Here is an 18126-nt window from a genome sequence, read left to right on the forward strand (position 1 = left end):
GCGCCTCCAGGGCGCAAAGCAACTAGCGCTGAGCGCAGCGATGTTTGCGCCGCTCGCGAAATTGACCAGACATTTTGCGGCAGCATTAAACACTACCACCACAATCTCCTGCGCCCGCAGATCATTGTCAGTCGAGCGTGCAACGCCCCGGTAGCGCCCCGTACCGGATATTGAGTCGCGCCCCCTGCCTTAGCGCCTGCCGCTAGGAACGACAGGTAGAGGGGAACGTTTTCAAGTCGGGAAGGGGCTGGGGGAGCGCTATTTAAAGGCGGGCGCTTCCTGCCTTTTCCTGTCGTCAAACTTTTTGGTGTTAACACTGTCCTAAGGAGTATTGGCCCTCAGCAACACTTTTGAGGCTCCTAAGCGCCGAGGTCTTTCCCTGGGCCTATCCATTAGTGCTTCCACACAATTGCTTTTGAGGTCACTCCAGGCCGAGATTCATAGCTGCAATGAGCAGGGTGTGGCTGGCCAGCAAGATGGTCCCTCCCTTTTAAGAACTGGATGGCACCTGTGTGACTGGCTTCCATGGTAATTGGCATCGCCTGAACTTCGGTAGCGTTCTGAGGTAGTGCTTCACTCCCTGACGCTTGCGCCTTAAGAGAGGTGTGTAGCGCCTGATTTAGCACTCAAATCACCTCCAGGGGCGATAGAGGCGAATTTTGCAGTCGGAGGCGATAATTAGCACCAGGCGCTAAACTTTGCTCCCAGCCGATATTAGCGCCCCAAAATGGGCGATACCCAATTTCTCCCCCTAAAGCTCTGTTCCTATTCCAGTACAAAACATTCCATGATTTTCAAACAACAACATTAGAAAAACATCTGAAATATGCTGCACTAGAATGCCTCATACTAAGCCTAATTAATTATTTACAAAAAGCAAAATACTGGAGCTGCTGGAAATCTGAAATAAAAATAGAAAATGCTGTAAACACTCGACAAGTCAGCAGTATCTGTGGAGAGAACTAAACCTGCTTTTTTCTTCATTCAGGCTCTTGGACTGTTGGTGCTAGCTCTGCTTTGCCAGTTTTTCTTGCTTCCCTTTCTACCTGCTTTTCTTGCTTCCCTTTCTACCTGCTTCTGTCTTAAACCTCTACCACTAATATCTGCATATTCTCACCTCGCAAGCTCCCCTTCATCCTCTCTGGCATCTGGGCCCCCTTATATATTTGCTGCCTCAAGTCTCCACCAATGCTTTTCCAGCCTACCCTCAGGCTTCAACCACTGCACTTCCTATCTCCACTACAAAACTGGGAAACAGGTAGTTTAGCTTTAAGCTCTCGTTGCACTTACAATGTATCTGCTGCCTGCACAATTGTCAAATACATTGTAAGGGCACAACAAGCGCTTTAAAAACTAGACTGCCTGTTGTCAAGCTCACTACTGGAAAACCAGTGAAGAGGAAGTAGCAGGTCCAGGGATGGGGAAGACGAGAATAATGATGGCAGAAGACTTTGGGGTGAAAGTGAGGGTGATGGCAGAGGGGAAGAGGATGTAGAAATTGAAAAGGTGCAGAGAGAGGGAAGAGGGATAAGGAAAGAGAGGAGAAGGATAGGAAAGCGCCAGAAAAAAGACGAAGAGAAAGAACCAAAACAGCACACAGACAAATAGAAGAGAAAGAGACAGAGAACACCAAAAAGGAGGGGGAGAATAGACAGGGAGAAAAAAAAACCCAGAAACATACAGAACCAGAAAGACCACCTGGTCCATCTGGCTAGTCCCAGTGTCTAGGATACATCATATAATAGCAAAATACTGCGGATGCTGGAAATCTGAAATAACAACAGAAAGAGACTTTCCAGCTTTTTCCAGTTCTGATAAAGGGTCCCAGACCTGAACCGTTAACTCTGTTTCTCTCTCTCTCCACGGATGCTGCCTGGCCTGCTGAGTATTTCCAGCATTTTCTGTTGTTATTCTAGGATACATCATATCCCACGATACCTGTCAAAGCCTCTTGATCAGTAAACTCAAGAGAGTTGGATAAGTACCTGAAGAAAATATTGATGATCAATCCCCATTGCCTCCCTTGGCAGTCCATTCAAAATATTTACCACCCTCTGCGTAAATTTATCATGTTTATTATTAAGATCTTCAATAAATCACCCCTTGTGTAAACATTCCCAGCTTCGGCAACCTTTTCTCACACTTCAATTGCTGAACTTCTGCTATTAAACTAGGTACCCATCGCTGCACCCTCTTCAATATTTGGATGTCTTTCTCATATGTTGACCAGAAAGGTACACCTTAAAGCAAAATACTGTGGATGCTGGAAATCTGAAATAAAAACAGAAAATGCTAGAAATACTCAGCAGGTCAGGCAGCATCTGTGGAGAGAGAAGCAGAGTTAACATTTCAGGTCGATGACCCTTCGTCAGAACTGGAAAAAGCTGGAGGATGTAACAGATTTTAAGCAAGTGTAGGGGAAGGGGGAGGGGAGGAAAGAACAAAAGAGAAGGTCTGTGATAGGATGGAAGTCAGGAGAGATTAAGTGACATTAAGAGATGGTGCAAGGCAAAAGGAGATGGTAATGGGACAAGTTAAGAAACAAAAGATGGCTCTAGAGAAGTGTAAATGGCACTGGCAGAATGAAAGACAGCTGCCATGTGGAAGAGAGAAGAAAAAGGGGTAGGGGCAGAGGTTATCGTCTGAAATTGTTCAACTCTATGTTGAGTCCAGAAGGCTGTAAAGTGCCTAATCGAAAGATGAGGTGCTGTTCCTCGAGCTTACATTGAGTTTCATTGGAATGGTGTAAGAGGCCGAGGACAGTGAAGTCTGAGTAGGAGTGGAGCGGAGAATTAAAGTGACAGGCGACTGGAAGCTCGGGGTCACCCTTACTGACTGAACGGAGGTGTTCCGCAAGGCGGTCACCCAATCTGCGTTTGGTCTCCCCAATGTAGAGGAGACACATTGTGAGCAGCGAATACAGTATACTAGATTGCAAGAAGTACAAGTAAAACACTGTTTCACCTGGAAGGGGTGTTTGGGGCCCTGGACAGTGGGAAGGGTGGAGGTAAAAGGGCATGTGTTGCATCTCCTGTGCTTGCACGGGAAGGTGCCGGGCAAAGGGGAAGGGGTGTTGGGGGTGATAGAGAAGTGGGTCAGGGTGTTGCGGAGGGAGCGGTCCCTTCAGAATGCTGAAAGGGGAGGCGAGGGCAAGATGTGTTTGGTGGTGGGATCACGCTGGAGGTGGCGGAAGATGATCTGTTGAATGTGGAGGCTGGTGGGGTGAAAGGTGAGGACAAGGGGAACCCTATCGTGGTTCCGGGAGGGAGGGGAAGGGGTGACAGCAGAAGTGCGGGAAATAGAACTGACATGGTCAAGGGCCGTGTCAACCACGGTAGAGGGGAATCCTCGGTTGAGGAAAAAGGAAGACATGTTGGAAGCACTAGCATGGAAGGTGGCATCGTCAGAGCAGATGCAGCGGAGACGGAGAAACTGGGAGAATGGAATAGAGTCCTTACAGGAAGCGGGGTGGGAAGAAGTGTAGTCCAGGTAGCTGTGGGAGTCAGTGGGCTTGTAGTGAATGTTTGTCAATAGCCTATCCCCAGAGATGGAGACAGAGAAGGGAAGAGTTGGAGATGGACCATGTGAAGGTGAGGGAAGGGTGGAAATTTGAAGCAAAGTGAATGAAATTTTCTAGTTCAAGGAGAGAGCAGCAAACAGCACCGATACAGTCATCAATGTACCGGAATAAGAGGTAAGGGAGGGTGTTGTGTATGTGCCTTTAAGGGAATAACTGGTCTTGGACTGCAGTACTGGCAGTGACCGCCCCTGTATAAAAGGCCCTAGCAGGCTTCTGTAGATTCAGTTTCAAGCTGCCTCTTGTTCAGTAAAGTACCTGTTAAACTGTTCTCCCGAAGTCCGTGTATGATTGAGGCGCGGACTTTACAGTGGCGACGAGTAAGTTCGAACTCACCTGCAGTGTGGCATCATCTCACGGGGATCTCGCCTGAAAGGAAGGTCCTGGAAGGTCGTAGTCTGAGCAACGGGCGTCGACCGAGGGCTACCGCCCAAAGAATCCATCGGTGTTTGTAGAATTGCGGGAGAGACTGTGGTTCCAGCGAATCGTGCTGGTAGCAGGTAGCGCGCTGACCCTTCCGGACTGCAGCAGGCTCAAGCTCGATCGAGCGGCTCTACAAATCGGGCCGCGCAGCGTCGCCGGGAAAAGAGAACAAGAGAGAGAGGGTGGAGCGCACAGGGCGCGGTCGGTGCTCGAGAACAGGACAGCGGAGAGAAACTAAACGGGGGGGAAGGAAAGCGAGACGCGCCGAAGCTGCGGGTCGCCGCCATTACCCCGTGGAACGCTAGGAGCAGCGTGGCAGTAAGGGGAAGAAGCAAAAGCGCGGGAGGCGCCATTTTATCCCGTTGGGGAAGAAGCAAAAGCGCAGGAGGCGCCATTTTATTCCATTGGGGAAGAAGCAAAAGCGCGGGAGGCGCCATTTTAAATCGCCCAAGATGCCGAAAAGAGGCAGTATCACTGCTTTCGACAACGAGGTAGAAGACTGGACCACGTATGTGGAAAGAATTGAAGTGTACTGCAAGGCAAATGAGGTGGCTGATGGAAAGGGGGCGTCGGTCTTATTAAATCTGATGGGTGCAAGTACGTATGGCCTATTGCGGAATTTAATTACCCCAGCTAAACCAATGGAGAAAAGTTTTGAGGAGATTGTTCATATCTTACAGGAACATCTAAGCCCTACACCACTGCTGATAGCAGAAAGATTCAAGTTCCATAAAAGAAACCAGCACAAAGATGAGAGCAATGCTGACTATCTTACGGAACTATGCAAGTTATCGAAGCACTGCCAGTTCGGAGCAGGACTGGCAGACACCTTACGGGATAAGTTTGTCTGCGGGCTCCAGAGTGAAGGAACCCAGAAACGACTACTTTCAAAAAAGGACCTGACGCTAGAACAGACTTTCAGTGTGGCAGTATCCTACGAATCAGCAGCACGGGGAGCTGCGGAAATACAACAGAAACCACAAGAATACAGCGCTAACGAAATGGCGTATGGAGCCGAAAAGTGCTATCGCTGCGGCAGAACAACCCATGAACAGAAGGACTGCTGGTTTAAAGACAAAATATGCAGGCAATGCGGGAAAATGGGACATATAGCAAGAGCCTGCAGGTCGGGAAAGACGACCAACACGACAAGAACTACTAAGGAACAGTACAGGAAAGTAAAGAAACTGACAGATAGTAGTTCAGAAGATCAGGAGAGTGATAAGGACTCCGGGAGCAGGCGACTAAGTTGTTTAAAGTTACACAACGTGATCGCAAAAGAAGATCACCGAACCATTTGGGTCACCCTCATGGTAGCAGGGTCCCCAGTGAAGATGGAATTGGACACAGGATCAGCCCTAACTGTCATGAATCGACAAGACTATGATTAGCTATTCTCACACATACCCTTAAAGGACACGTCCATTGTATTGAAGACATACACGGGGCAAAAGGTGAATGAAGAGGAAAAATAAGGGTGCCAGTTGAATATAACGGAAAGGAAACACAGAAACTATACATGTATATACTACAAGATGGAGGATCACCATTATTGGGACGTGAATGGATCCGAAGACTACAATTGGATTGGCATTCCATTCTGGCACTAACTGTGACTGACAAAAAAGATGATGACGTCGCACCTGGACGTCTGTCACAAATTCTATCTGACGCGGAAGAGGTGTTCCAACAAGGACTTGGGACTCTAAAAGGAGTAAAGGCAACCATAAAGATTGAGGATAGCGCAACCCCAACATTTTTCAAGGCCAGACCGGTGCCATACGCGATACGCCCAGCTGTGGAAGCTGAACTGGAGAGTCTGGAGCGTTCGGGGGTGCTGTCTAAGGTGGACTGGAGCGAGTGGGCCACACCCATCGTTCCTGTAATGAAGAAAGCATTGAGCAGCACGCCTGGGGAGCCAAGGAAGGTTCGCATCTGTGGGGACTTCAAGGTGACTGTGAACCCAGTCCTGCACACAGTACAGTATCCGCTTCCGCGGATAGAAGATATTTTCGCCTCACTATCTGGAGGGAAACGTTTTACAAAGATTGACCTGGCTCAAGCGTATCTACAAATGGAGGTGGAAGAAGCATCTAGGAAATACCTCACGATAAACACTCACAAAGGCCTTTACCAGTACAATCGACTGGTATTTGGGGTAGCATCGGCCCCGGCTATGTGGCGGAGGGCAATGGAACAAGTCCTGCAAGGGATCCCGGGGACCCAGTGTTATTTGGACGACATCCTGGTTACGGGCGAAAATGACAATGAACACCTTGCCAACCTGGAACAGGTGCTCACGAGATTGCAGGAATATGGGCTACGAGCCAACCGTCCCAAATGCGAGTTCTTCAGGAGACAAATCTCGTATTGTGGCCACATGATTGATGAGGAAGGGTTCCATAAGTCGCCGGACAAGATTGAGGCTGCAGTCAAGGCTCCAGCACCACAAAATGTGTTGCAACTGAGGTCGTTCCTCGGGTTGGTGAACTACTACCATAAGTTCTTGCCGAATTTATCTACAATTCTGCACCCACTGAACGCCCTCCTTCAAACTGGTGTAACATGGAACTGGAGTGATGAGTGTAAGCGTGCCTTTCAGGAATGTAAATGCCAAATCACTTCAAAAGAAGTATTGGCCCACTACAACCCAACACTACCGATTCGGTTGGCATGTGATGCGTCACCTTACGACATTGGAGCGGTGCTGTCACACAAATTCCGTGACGGTTCAGAGAAGCCAATAGCCTTTGCATCGTGCTCGCTAACCTCAGCCGAGCGTAACTACGCCCAGATTGACAGGGAGGCCCTCAGCCTGGTGTGGGGGGTGAAGAAGTTCAATCTCTATCTGCACGGGCAGAAATTCACCCTACTGACTGATCATCAACCCCTGGTCTCAATTTTTGACCCAAAGAAGGGCGTTCCGGTGATGACGGCGCAACGGCTGCAAAGATGGTCACTTTTTCTAGGGGCACATCAGTATGACATAGAGTACAAAGGTATGAAACAACATGGAAACGCTGATGGGCTGTCGCGCCTACCGTTGCCTACGGCGGAAGAAGCACCTGCAGTGGACCCGGTGGAGATATTCCATGCGACCATAGTTGAATGTTTGCCTGTTACAAACGCAAGTATTGAGAAGGAAACCCGAAATGACCCGACACTCTCTCGGGTCTATGATTTGACGGTGAAGGGATGGCCAGCATATGGCGACTCACTGTTGCCAGCATTCTCGCCAAGGAGGGAACAGCTGTCAGTGTGCCGGGGAACCTTGATGTGTGGATCCCGAGTGGTAATTCCACCCAAGTTGAGAGATAGAGCACTCAATGAGCTTCATGAGGGTCATCTGGGAGGGGTAAAAATGAAGAGCCTAGCCAGGGCGTTTGTGTGGTGGCCGGGAATCGATCAAAAAATCAAGGATATGACCAAGAGATGCACAGGATGCCAGAAGGTCCAAAACGCTCCACCACAGGCCCCGCTACATCCATGGGAGTGGCCCTCATCTCCATGGCAACGGGTACACATTGATTTCGCTGGTCCATTTATGGACTCAATGTTTCTATTCGCTGTGGACGCCCATTCGAAATGGCCAGAGGTCATTAAAATGTCCTCCACCACCACAGAGAAAACAATTGCAGTCCTAAGGACCATCTTCGCCAGGAATGGGTTGCCAGAACAGATCTGTTCTGACAATGACCCACAGTTTGTGTCTGAGGATTTCCGGAGGTTCCTGAAGAATAATGGGGTGAAACATTACATATCTGCCCCATATCATCCAGCCACAAATGGATTGGCTGAGAGGTTTGTTCAGACCTTTAAAAAGGCCATAAAGGCAATGTATAATGACGACATACCACTGCAACACAAGGTGGATAACTTCCTGTTTGCTTACCGGAATGTGACACATGCAGTAACCAACCAAACTCCAGCCGTACTGTTTTTCAACCGGAGACTAAGATGTCGCTTGGATTTGCTCAAACCAAACATAAGACGAGATGTTGAGGATAAGCAGTTCCAGCACATAAATGAGAAGCCAACCAGGAACTTCAAGATAGGGCAACCAGTCTTGGCCTGCGACTACCGAACAGAAAAATGGCAGCCAGGCACGATATGCACACAGCAGGGACCACTAATGTACACAGTGGACGTTGGAGAGAGCATCGTGAGACGCCATGCTGACCAGATTCTAGAGTCACAGGAACAAGCCAAACCTGTACCGCAAGCATGTGCACCTGGTAATGAGCCCAAAGTACAGATTGCGTCTACCTCAGAAGCAGGGGTATTGGAAGCTGACGAACCAACCAATGACAATGAGCCAGAATTGACTCCACCGCCAGAACAGGATACTCGAGAAAGGCGCTATCCAGTCCGGATCAGGAAGCCTCCTCAAAGACTGAACTTATAAATGACTATTTCAGTTGATGTATATATTACTGAGAAAATTGTAATTGTAATTAGTTATTATTTAGTTGTTAAATGAATGTTATGTACTGTTTATCTAAAAGGGGAGGAATTGTTGTGTATGTACCTTTAAGGGAATAACTGGTCTTAGACTGCAGTACCGGCAGTGACCACCCCTGTATAAAAGGCCCTAGCAGGCTTCTGTAGTTTCAGTTTCAAGCTGCCTCTTGTTCAGTAAAGTACCTGTTAAACTGTTCTCCCGAAGTCCGTGTATGATTGAGGCGCGGACTTTACAGAGGGGACCCGAGTATGACTGGAACAAAGAATGTTCCACATATCCCACGAAAAGGCAGGCATAGCTGGGACCCATGCGGGTTCCCATAGCAACACTTGGATGAAGTGGGTGGAGTCAAAGGAGAAGTTGTTCAATATGAGAACAAGTTCAGCCAGGCAGCTGTCTTTCATTCTGCCAATGCCATTTACACTTCTCTAGAGCCATCTTTTGTTTCTTAACTTGTCCCATTACCATCTCCTTTCACCTTGCACCATCATCCCTTTGTCTCTTAATCTCTCCTGCCTTCCATCCTATCACAGACCTTCCCTTTTGTTCTTTCCTCCCCTCTTCCCTTGCCCCTACACTTGTAAACAACTCCAGCTTTTTCCAGTTCTGACAAAGGGTCATCGACCTGAAACGTTAACTCTGCAGATGCTGCCTGACTTGCTGAGTATTTCCAGCATTTTCTGTTTTTATTACACCGTAGACTAGTTTGGCAACATCTGTAATCTAGTAGAGTTTTGTTCCTGGTCCCACTCAAATTCGTTTATGTACATTGTAAACAGGAATGGCTCCAGCACTAATCCCTGAGGCACCTAACTAGTTAGCTCCTTCCATGCAGATCCAGCTCCATGCACATCCACCCTGTCCTTCCTCTACTTCAGACAATTTCCAGTCCATTTCAGAAGCACTCCACCTGTACCATGCCTTTAAATTTGTGGACCATTTTCTCTGTGGCACTGCATCAAAAGCTTTGCTAAAACCTACATAAGCAACTTTCACGGAGTTCCCCTTATCCATAAGGTTTCTTAGTTCTTCAAAGAACTCCAAGAAGTTTATCAGTCATGATCTCCTTCCATAAAGCCACACTACTTCCCTCTTCCATATTTCTCCAGGTGTTTCATTAATCATTCCTCTAGGAGTACTTTCCTCACAGTGGATGTCAGGCTGACCAGCCTGCAGCACCCCGGTTTAGTTCTTTGCCCATTTTTGGATCAGTGACAAAACATCATTTGAGACAGTGTGTCCTGACACCACACCACCGGAAACCCAGTAGGAAATTATTTAAAAGTCTTGCACCTAATGTCACACATTTCCATGCAAAACTCTTCTTAATTACAGGCAAATTTATTCTACCACATCTGATAAGGTCATTGATCCCATATTATGGACATCCCCAGCATCGAAGCTTTGACCACACTCGATCAGCTCCGATGGACGGGTCACATTGTCCGCATGCCCAATACGAGACTCCCAAAACAAGCGCTCTACTCGGAGCTCCGACACGGCAAGAGAGCCCCAGGTGGGCAGAGGAAACGCTTCAAGGACACCCTTGAAAAAGTGTAACATCCCCACGACACCTGGGAATCCCTGGCCCAAGACCGCGTAAAGTGGAGGAGAAGCATCCGGGAAGTCGCCGAACACCTTGAGTCTCTTCACAGGGAGCAAGCGGAAGTCAAGCGCAGGCAGCGCACGTCAACCCAAGCACCCCACCCACCCACCCCTTCAACCACCGTCTGCCCCACCTGTGACACAGACTGTAGGTCCCGCATTGGACTAATCAGTCACCTGCAAACTAATTTTTAATGTGGAAGCAATTCATCCTCGGTTCCGAGGGACTGCCTAAGAAGGAGAGGAGCTTATGGACTCTCAACACTATCATTTTTCAACTGCTGCAGCAGACCACAGCCAAGCAAGTTAAAACAAACGTAAAACAACTGAACAGCTCTGAGCTAGGTGTAAATGTAGGAAACTTCGAAAACTTTTTAAACAATGATTCTCGCAATTAGAGTAATTTACTTTTTTTTTACCTACTGGCAGTTTGTCCTTTGTCATGCAAATGCAAAGTAATCTGTTCACAGGCTGGTTCCACACTATCTCCCACTTTATAATTGATCCATCAATCAAACACAGGGTTCTCATGTCAACCTGACCCTTAAGAGCACCCACAATTCATTTCATGAATGTAGAGCAATTACACCTTCTAACCGTAAAAGGCATGCACACCTTAAGAAATAAGGGCCTAGAAATTCAGTAAGGCCCCGCCAGCTCGCTTGCACCTAAAAGTTAGCGCTGCGCGCGGAGCCAGTTGCGACCGTCAGAAATACAGTTTTTGCGCCCCAAGTCGGAACCGGGCGCTTTTCCAGGGTGTGCCCGCCCCCGCTTGGGGCGCTGAAACTGAATTTCAGCGCTGTAGGTGCCGCTGCGCCACCCGCTGTGGAGCGGCAGGCTGCGGTACTGCAGGCCTCCTCCTTCTCTTAAGGGGGAGGTGCCTGCAACGGGGAGATCGCCGCTTGATAGTGCCGGCAAATGAGCCCGGCACCACGGAGAAGTGCTGGGCTCGCGGAAAGCAGCCGGCAATGCCACCGGGGGGGGGGGGGGGGGGGGGGGGGGGTGGGGGGGGTGGAGGAGGCCGGGGAAGGAGGTGCGGGCAGGCGGCTGGCCGCACCTCCGCCTTAACTAGCGCCACTAAGGCTGCAGGACGGCCACGGTTGCAGAACGTTGTTTGCGGCCGCTGCTGAAGAGGCGGCCGCAACTAAATATGGGGGTCGGGCCGGTATCGGGGCACTGCGCACACCGATGACGTAATCGGTGCCGGCGCAGCGCTACCGGCTACCGCCGCCATTACCGCTGCGCTGAATATCAGCGCAAACTCCTCTATTGGCGCAGAAGCCCTCTTTGGGCGGTAACTGGGCGCAAAGCTGGCGGGGCCTTACTGAATTTCTAGCCCAAGAACTTGCATTTACTGTATAGAGCACCCTTCACGAACTCAAAATGTCCCACAGCACTTTACAGCCAATGAAGTAGTATTGAAGTGTAGACACTGTTGTAAAGTAAGAAACATGGCAACCAATTTGTGCACAGTAAGGTCCCACAAACAGAAATGAGATGAACAGATAATGGGGAATAAATTGTGTCGCGCCCCCTTTGTAGCGCCCCGAAAAAATTAGGGTGCTAACGGGAGGCGCAAAGCAACTGAGTTTTTCCAATGTACATTTAAGTGGGTTGAGGACACTGGGACAATCTCCCTGCTGTTCTTCAAATAACGCCACGGGATCTTTTATGTCCACCGGAAGACGGACCTACATTCTAGTTTACATGGCATAATTCTTCTATCCTTAGGAATAAAACCGGACAGCCCACCCAGCATCGACCTCAGCACTGGCTTCGGACATGACAACGGCACACCCAGCCCAGTCAACCCTGCACCTCCTCACTAACATCTGGGGACTTGTGCCATCTGGGAGAGCTGTCCCACAGACTGGACAAGCAAAAGCCTGACATAGTCATACTCACAGTCATACCTGTCAGCCAATGTCCCAGATTCCTCCATCACCATCCCAGGGTATGTCCTGTTCCACCGGCAGGACAGACCCATCAGAGGCGGCGGCATAGTGGTATACAGTCGGGAGGGTGTGGCCTTGGGAGTCCTCAACAGTGACTCCGGACCCCATGAAGTCTCATGACTTTAGGTCAAGCATGGGCAAGGAAGCCTCCTGCTGATTACCACCTACCGCCCTCCCTCAGCTGATGAATCAGTACTCCTCCATATTAAACACCATGTGGAAGAAGCAGTGAGGGTAGCAAGGGCACAGAATGTACTCTCAATGTCCATCACCAAGAGTAGCTCGGTAGCACCACTACTGACCGAGCTGGCCGAGTCCTGAAGGACTTAGCTGTCAGACTAGGACTGCTGCAGGTGGTGAGAGAACCAACACGAGGGGGAAAAACCTACTTGACCTCGTCCTCACCAATCTATCTGTCGCAGGTGCATCTGTGCATGACAGCATTGGTAGCAGTGACCACCGCAGTCCTTGTGGAGATGAAATCCCGTCTTCACACGGAGGACACCCTCCATTGTGTTGTGTGGCACTACCACCATGCTAAATGGGATAGATACAGATCAGATATACCAGCTCAAAACTGGGTATCCATGAGGCACTGTGGGCCATCAGCAGCAGCAGAATTGTATTCCACCACAATCTGTAACCTCATGGCCTGGCATATCCCTCATTCTACCATTACCATCAACAATCTGGTTTTTGAGTGTGCTGTCCAGAGATATTGAAATCTGGTTTTTGAGTGTGCTGTCCAGAGATATTAAAGTCTGTTTCTCCCCCCCCCCCCCCCACTTATTTGTGTTTAATAACATGGTGGCATTAGTTATTAAGGTCTTCAATTAATTTTCATCAGCAGCAAAGAAAATATTAGAACTCAAGCTATTATCCCACCCCCTGCACAGCCTCTATGCTACCCCATCTGGTTTTGGACTCAGTGAAAGGTGACACCACAAACTGAAATGGCGTGGTTCAACTAATACGCTTTTTTAAGAATACATTTCTGACTGAATAGTTCTTTAGTTTGTTGAAGTACAGTTTGCTCATTTTCAATCTACAGGAAACTCTCGATTTACCGGCACCTAAATAACCGGAAAAATTCAGGAGTAGGTTCAGGTAAGTTTTACTTCATATTAGTGGCCGTTCCTGGATCTGTGGCTGTGTAACTGGGGTTCCTGCACCTGTTGCTAAGCAACAGGGACGCCTGGATCTTGTGGCCGGGGTTCCTGCACCTGTTGCTAAGCAACAGGGAAGCCTGGATTTGTTGCTGTGTACGGAGCTCTCATACCTTTTACTATACCTCTCTGTAATCCGAACTTTTTGATAAACTGGAACCACACCGGTCCCATCGGTGCCGGATAAAAAAGAGTTTCCTGTATTACATATTCATAGTAACATGTATACATAACGTTATACTAATTTATTCTGGTTGGAAAAAAAACATTGAAATAACAAACCCTACCAATTCAAGTCCAGAATGGATTACAGTAAACTGACAAATTATTTATCCCAAAATCAGTACAACAGAACAACCAGCATATTTCCTTCACCTTTAAATCTCTCCAACCCAAGGTATGCTTTTAGAATATGTCTTTGTGGAATTACCTCTTTGGTTCTCACTTGGCTAGAATATCATTTCAGCTACCACCTTCTGCAAGGATGGATCCATCTCTTCCTGAAGCATGGCGAAGCACCTGTGAACCAGCTGCTGCTGTCTAGCATCTTCATTAACCATCAACTCCCCGTAGAGGTAGACTCCCATTGCCTAGGAGAAATGATACATTAGCTCTACAAAAATAATCTCCTTACTACATGTGCAATTTGGCAAAAGTTAAATTTTAAAGCTCTGTCGCTGGAAAAAATTCTCTTTTGCTTGCAATTTAATCACACTGTTTCTTTTAAACTTAGCAGCGGTTAGCTGTGCTCTCTGTGTAATTACTGATTTAGTACAGTGCTGGACATGTTTGAACTCTTGCACTGCAAGTCTATGTTTTCCTTTTGATGCTCAGTATGATTAAAATTTTATTGCACAACCCTTTCAAGAGCTTTTGATCTGCTACAGAACACTGACATGGTTTCAGTGCCATTCCCTTCACTCTTTGCTGATTAAACCTTTAGGAATGCAGTGGTATGTTTTCCTTTTTGGCAATGTCCCTACACTGTATTTTAAAACTGTCAAAAACCAACGCATAAAATAAACTCTTGAATGTTTTGTGACTTTTTTTTGCAAATTCAGATTTGACAAAATGAAACTTACAAAAAAGGTCTACAGTTGCTTACACTTTCAACCTTTAAACCCAGGTCACATTGAACTAATTAAACTAGATGAAATAAATATATAGCTATCTATACAACATATATACTTGCGTCTGTGTGCACTTCCTGTTATTTAACACATTTCTGGCAGTACTGTTTCCGTCAGTCACAGTGCTTTAATATTTTTTCTGTCATTCTTTTCTACCTTATTTTTCTATTGATTGTACTTATCTCTGATTAAGTCCTGCATACTTCATCTCCAACACAAGTGGTGTTGTAGCTACCTATGTATCTTGTAGACCTCACAGGTCTGTCTCCAGCCTGGGTGCCTCTGTGGCAACCTACTTCAGACAAGCTTCAATTCTTATTTTAATATTTTTTTGGTACGGGTTTACATAACCCTCCTGCAGTATGCACCCATATATGGGTCTCCCCTGCCCCTCCCCCACCATCAGTTCCAACAAACTCCACTGTTTCCAATCATTTCCTAACCATTCCAAGCCTCCCTCTCCCGTGATAGGGCCTTTACCTTCTATGCCTCACAAATGCACCCACCATCCAATGTGTTCTGCTGCAAAACTGGCTCTTTTTATTAAGAGGAGTCGCCGGATGGGGCATGGGGAGGAGGGAGCATGTCCCATCTAGTACCCCAAAAAAGAATCCAATAATCCCAGCTGGGTGTGACAAGAATCAAGCATTTTTGTTTGTGCTGCTATATTGGATTTTTTTTTTTTTGCTGATCATAGCACAAAATTGATAATGGTTTCTGCAAGCTACACAAATATATGTTATGGTTTGGTGGACTAAAGATTTTAATTTACATCTGAGATTTAGTTCCTGTTGTGGCGATAGGTGATATATTCCAATATAAGCCAAATACAATGTCCAGTGTTTTCTGTTAGTTCCACGGGAATCACTATGTTTACCTAAATAGTGGGCAGAAACTCACAGGTAATGACAGCGAAATGGAAGAAATATTAAATAATTACTTTGCCTCAGTATTTACCAGGGAGACGAACATGGTGGACATGACATTAGAATAAAAGATCAAAAAAGATATAAATACATTCAAGATAGAAAAGCGGAGAAAATTGATACACCAATCAAACAAAGAGGATAAAACCCCTGCTCCGGATGGATTGCATCCACACATATTAAAAGTAGTTAGGGAAGAGATAGCAGAGTGTGGTAAACCACTGTTTGTATTCCACTGTGTACATGCCTGGACATGCCTCGGCTGACTCCTCCCACAAGTCCTAGTATAAAGGTGACTGCTCCCCAGCCCTTTGTATTTCTGGACCGGTCGACCACTCGAGGCAGACCTTCATTCTTTTGTTAATAACAGCCTTTAGTTACTCTCTTAACTCTCAGTCTTTTACGAGTAATTGATAGCGCATCACTTTTATTAACAAAATTTTTATAATGGAGGAGAAGGTCCTCACACCAGCATGCCTGGACTTAGATCATCGGGAGGCAGACTCATCCACCAAGTTTACTCACTGGCTTAAGTGTTTCGAAAAATTCCTGACCGCCTCCGCAGCAATCAAATCGGACGAGGACAAACTGGATGTCCTGACCTCCAAAGTGAACCACCGAGTGTACTCGGTCATCCAAGACGCGACCTCGTACGCGGACGCTATCAAGCTCCTCAAGGACCAGTACACGCGCCCAGTGAACGAAGTGTACGCCAGGCACCTTCTGGGGAGTCGTAAACAACAACCTGGGGAATCGACCGTGGAATACCTTCAGGCACTGTCTGTGCTTGGCCGGGCCTGTGGTTGTAAGGATGTAAAGGCCGCCGTGTACACAGAGGAACTTATCCGGGACGCTTTTGTAGCGGGCCACAGATCCAATTACACACGACAGCGACTGTTGGAGCAGAGTGACCTCGACCTCAACAAGGCCTCTGAACTCGCACTATTATTGGATGCAGCCTACCGGGGCATGGATGCCTACTCCTCTGCACCGTGGACGCCGCGGGGAATGACAGCCTGGGACACGGTAGGACCGCCTCATAGCGCCGTGCCACCCCAGCCACAGCCCAACTACCGCAGCAGTGTCCCAAGGCCAGACAGCAGTGCCCCAAGGCCAGAAATGCTACTTCTGTGGCCAGGCAAAACACCCCAGAGCGCGCTGCCCGGCGAAAAACGCGATCTGCTCGGGCTGCGGGAAGAAGGGACACTACGCTAATGTCTGCAGGGCCAAAGCCACCCCGAACCCCAGCAGCGCCGCGTGTGGGCCATGCGGGCCGCCATCTTGGGCCTCCCCGGCCGTGTGCGAACCACCGGTACAGCAGCCATTTTGGACGCCTCCAGCCACATGGGGATCATGGACGCCGCCATCTTGGACGACAGCCGGAACGCAGCAGGCCCCCAACACCGCCTCATCTGATACCTGCAACGACACACCGACCCCTACGCTGGCATCCGTTACACTGGACCAAGCGAGACCGCACCAGCTGGCCAGTTCCACAATGGACATTAAGGTAAATGGCCACGATACAATCTGCCTTTTTGACTCTGGGAGCACGGAGAGCTTCATCCACCCCGACACGGTGCGGCGTTGCTCTCTCCCAGTCCTGCCTGCGCACCAGCGGATTTCTATGGCCTCCGAGTCCCAGTCGGCGGACATCGGCGGCTACTGCGTAGTGACACTCGTAGTAGACGGGACCGTGTACGATCATTTTAAACTTCTGGTCCTGCCCGACCTCTGCGCTGCCGTCCTGCTGGGGTTAGATTTTCAGTGCCACCTTAAAAGTGTTACGATGGCGTACGGTGGACCCCACCCCCACTCACAGTCCGCAGCCAGCAGCTCCCAAATTGCCAGCCGCGCACCAGGTGCAACCTCTCCACACTCAGAGTCACCCCCCCCCCACTGTTTGCTAACCTCACCCCCGACTGTAAGCCCATCGCCACAAAGAGCAGGCGATACAGTGCCAGGGACAGGGTTTTCATTAAAACCGAAGTGGAGCGGCTCCTGAAGGAAGGGATTATTGAGGGCAGCACCAGCCCCTGGCGAGCCCAGGTTGTGGTCGTTAAGACCGGCGAGAAGCAGCGCCTAGTCATCGACTACAGCCAGACAATAAATCGCTACACCCTGCTGGACGCCTACCCACTCCCCCGCATAGCTGATATGGCCAACCAGATCGCGCAGTACCGCGTCTTCTCGACCATTGACCTGAAATCAGCGTACCACCAGCTCCCTATCCGCCCTGAGGACCGCCAGTATACTGCCTTTGAGGCAAACGGCCGCCTCTACCACTTCCTTAGGGTTCCCTTTGGCGTCACCAACGGGGTCTCCGTCTTCCAAAGGGAGATGGACCGGATGGTAGGTCAAAATGCGTTGCAGGCCACTTTCCCATATCTGGACAATCTGCGGCCGTGACTTGCAGGACCATGACGCAAACCTCGAAAAATTCCTCCGCACCGCCCAACTCCTGAACCTGACATATAACAAGGAGAAGTGCATATTCCGCACAAACCGCCTCGCCATCCTTGGCTGTGTTGTGGAACACGGAGTCATCGGCCCCGACCCCGACCGGATGCGTCCCCTTATGGAACTCCCACTGCCTCAAGGCCCTGAAGAGGTGCCTAGGGTTTTTCTCCTATTATGCCCAGTGGGTCCCCTACTATGCGGACAAGGCCCATCCGCTGATCAAGTCCACCTCTTTTCCCTTGACGGCAGAGGCCCGCTTAGCCTTCCACCGTATCAAGAAAGACATTGCCAAAGCCACCATGCACGCAGTGGACGAATCCATCCCCTTCCAGGTGGAAAGCGACGCGTCCGACTTTGCCCTGGCCGCTACCCTCAATCAGGCGGGGAGACCCGTGGCCTTCTTTTCACGAACCCTCCAAGGC

At 48.8% G+C, this 18126-nt stretch overlaps 1 long non-coding RNA gene across 1 annotated transcript in view; it reads right to left on the minus strand.

Annotated features, from left to right (window-relative positions):
- Window positions 1-18126, minus strand: part of LOC147124322 (uncharacterized) — a 79975-nt gene that overhangs the window by 18273 nt on the left and 43576 nt on the right. Inside the window, exon 3 of the long non-coding RNA XR_015078017.1 lies at window positions 13619-13778. This is a non-coding gene — a long non-coding RNA (uncharacterized LOC147124322). The remainder of the gene's footprint in view (window positions 1-13618; window positions 13779-18126) is intronic.

Source organism: Somniosus microcephalus, chromosome 1 (genome assembly GCF_052327205.1).
Source record: "Somniosus microcephalus isolate GS21.2 chromosome 1, FLI_Smic_1.0, whole genome shotgun sequence".
Lineage (NCBI taxonomy): Eukaryota > Metazoa > Chordata > Chondrichthyes > Squaliformes > Somniosidae > Somniosus > Somniosus microcephalus.